This window comes from Cyprinodon variegatus, unplaced genomic scaffold, assembly GCF_000732505.1.
Source record: "Cyprinodon variegatus isolate N-32 unplaced genomic scaffold, C_variegatus-1.0 Scaffold2105, whole genome shotgun sequence".
NCBI classification, from domain to species: Eukaryota; Metazoa; Chordata; class Actinopteri; order Cyprinodontiformes; family Cyprinodontidae; genus Cyprinodon; species Cyprinodon variegatus.
In genome coordinates, this window is record NW_015152558.1 from 42,305 (window position 1) to 45,664 (window position 3,360).

Genomic DNA, 3,360 nt, shown 5'->3' on the forward strand with positions numbered 1-3,360 from the left:
CCTCCTTCCTGTTTCCTCTTCATCATGGTAATGTCACCATCTGCACTATCAGGAGTCTCTGTGTTCCTGGGCTGCATTAGATCTGCTGCTGTTTTCTATGTGTTGTTAGTGATTATTTTCTGTGTTCCAGGATTTATCCAGTACCTTCCCTCAGTGTCTCAGCTCCCTGCTCTACCCAGCTCTCTCATTTCCTCAATAACTCACCTGTCATTTCAGTTTCCAGGTTGTCCAGCTTACATCATTCTCTGTGTTCTCAGTCAGATCCTAACTCTATTAAATCCTGTTTCCATGTTTTTCTATTTTCCATCTTCTTCCTAGCTTCTGTAGTTTTCTATTGTCCTCTTTCCTGTCTCCCTCCCTCCACCTTTTTAATTTGGGTTCTTCACTACAGCATTTTATAACCTAACATGTATTTTCAGCACCAAATGCTCACTGGCTGCATTCCTGATACTGTGGCTGAGTCTTTATCAGCTCTTCAACTTCAACCATTTTGTTTGCCAGAGATCTCATGTTCCCCAGTATGATTGATGGAGGAGATGGTTGAACTTCCTACTTCTCTCTTTCCACTTCAGTCCTGCTCTGCATCCACAGTGTCTCCTGTTTATCTCGTCTCTACAGAAGATTGAATACAAACAGTCAGGTTTACTGAGAATAGAATCAGCTTCCTGCTCTACAGGACAGATCAGATAGCAGCTAACTGGGAACACTGGGACTAAACCACATGTTACCCGAGTCTCTGTTTTCCTCTCAGAATGACTTCATGTCTACAGAGACCATCAGTTATAGTTATGAACACAGAGGAAAACAGACCAGAGTCTCCATCCTCCAGCTGCCCCAAAGATCTTCATATAGACTTCAGTAATGATCCTGGAGCAGCAGATCCAGGGTGAGTCATCTGTTACTAGCTGCTATAATCATGATTAAAAATAATCAACCTCTGATAGATGGAAAGTAAGTTAGACTGAACTTTAAGCTGAGAAGTTCAGCTGCAGAAAAGAAGCTTCAGGATGTCCAACCAGCTCCAGAAAGGTTCTGTGATGAGAGGGAAGTTGCTGCATCATGCTGCCTCCAGTGCAGAGCTTTGTGTCATTTCTAAGAAGAGATGAGTTCATTTTCCTCCTTTTCTCACTGTGTTGGTAGAGAACAAATGAAATAAACTAAACTAGTTTTGTTTTAAATTATAATCTCAGACACGATGATATAAACTTAACTGAACCTCAGTCCTTGATGAGCAGCTGAATATTTTAGAGCTCTGATATTTACAGCATTAAAGCTGCAAATAGCATTAAAATGAAACTAGAACTAGAACCATAATCAACATGTAAATGAAAAACCTCCTAAAGGGGCAATAGATGGAGAATGTCCTGCTTCCCAGAATCTGATCCATCATCTGCAGTGTTTTCCAGCCTCCTGTCTTCATCCATGTCTCTATCAGGGTTTTTCTATAACCTAACTGGGCTCCAGATGGACAAATTGTATTGTCTGTTTTCCTGCTTTGTTGCAGCTGTTACATCAGGTCTTTATCAATATAGATTCAAATCAATATAGATCATATTATATGATCCAGTTTCATAGAAGTAATCATTAAATTGAGCAAAAGACCAGGAACTCCTTAAAATACAATTTAAATTTAACTCCTTAAATTTAGTATTTTACGGGATCTAATAACAAAAATAAATAAATTCATATAAGTCAAAACAATAAAGACTAAAGGAAATTACTGAACAACAGCTAAGAGAAAAACAGAAGGAAATCTAAAATGTAACCACGAATATTATCCATAAAGTCAGAACTCCTCCCTGTGAGTCAAAAGTGAAAGCTCTTGTTCTGTTGTCATGGTTACTGTCCCTCCCCTTAACTCCTCTTACCTGCCCAGCCTCCATCTCAGGTGAAGTTCGGACTGCAGATAAACTGGTTCTACTGGTTCTCCTTCTCTGCCTCCATCTCAGGTGAAGTTCTGACTGCAGGTAAACTGGTTCTACTGGTTCTCCTTCTCTGCCTCCATCTCAGGTGAAGTTCTGACTGCAGGTAAACTGGTTCTACTGGTTCTCCTTTTCTGCCTCCATCTCAGGTGAAGTTCTGACTGCAGGTAAACTGGTTCTACTGGTTCTCCTTTTCTGCCTCCATCTCAGTCTGTTTTCTCCAGACCTTCGTCTGTTCTCTGCTTTGCCTAAAGACACCGTAAGTTTAAGTATTTAACTTTGTTTCATAGTAAAAGTTGAAGTTTAATCGTTTAACAGTCTGTTTCTGCTTTCTGTGGCTTTTTAAAAAAACTTTCTGATTTTATTCCAGACCAAAGTTTTAATTTTACTGTAAATGAAGGAAAATCTCCAGGATTACTAGATTATTTTCTGAAACAGTCAACATGAGGAGCAGATGATGTTTGTTCTTCACTTTAAAAATTGATTCTTTTTCAGGTCTTTGGATCAAACTTTCATTTTCTCCTTTAATGTTAACTGACAAGCAGAGCAGCTGCTTCCTGTCGAGCCTTTCATAATAAAATCATCAATATTATTAAATATTAATTTTATAAAAACATACATTGTTTTTGAAGCTTTAATAGAGCATAAAATCCATCTGTTTAGTTTGATGGTTTAGAAACACATTAGGGCCAGATGTTCAAAGTTTCTAATGCACAAAGAAGTATTTTTTACGGCACTAGTAGCTTGTTTTTTGTACATTAGGCTGACAGGAAAGGGGTTAGGAGAGAGGGGGGCAGGCATGTGGCAAAAAACCACAGGCCGGATTCAAGGCCCCTTCAAGGACTAAGGCCTCCGTGGGTCGTTGCAGGTCGTTGGCCCTAACACTGCACGACCATAGCACGCCCATAATGCAGGAAGAAGTTTGACTGAATAATATTTAATATCTTAGAGTGTTGGAGTCTGAAATTCATTCACTTTAATTCCAAACTATAATGATTTAATTCATTTAAAAATGGTTTAATTTCTGACAAATTTCCTCAGTCCTTCGTTTTAGTTTTTACTGTTAGATATACTTTAGTATCACATCTATATTTCTGTAATATATGGTAAACAGCTACTGTATCCTACAGGTGGGAATCAGTGAATGTTAATGTAGCTTCATCCTGTGTTCTTGGCTGCAGCTGCAGGTGTGTGAGCTAATGTGAAGTGAGCAGCATGGATCAGTGTGAGGACAGAGAGGACAGAGTCCCTCCCTCTAAAACCACTCTGTGTGGAGAACATGAGGACCAGAGCAAAGCTCAGAGGTCAGATCACCATCTCTAATTGTCCAGGACTCTTCTTCATGTCAGAGCTCAGCAAGAACATCACCAAACCATCTTTATCCACAGGAAACTAACAGAACCAGAACCTGGACCAGAACCAGAACCTGGACCAGAAC

The 3,360-nt window shown here is 39.5% G+C and overlaps 1 long non-coding RNA gene across 1 annotated transcript; it reads left to right on the plus strand.

Moving 5' to 3' along the window:
• The first annotated feature begins 2,033 nt into the window (after positions 1–2,033).
• LOC107105163 lies at positions 2,034–3,360 on the plus strand. The gene is made up of 3 exons (XR_001482329.1): positions 2,034–2,181; positions 3,104–3,226; positions 3,311–3,360. It is a non-coding gene; the product is annotated as an uncharacterized LOC107105163 (long non-coding RNA).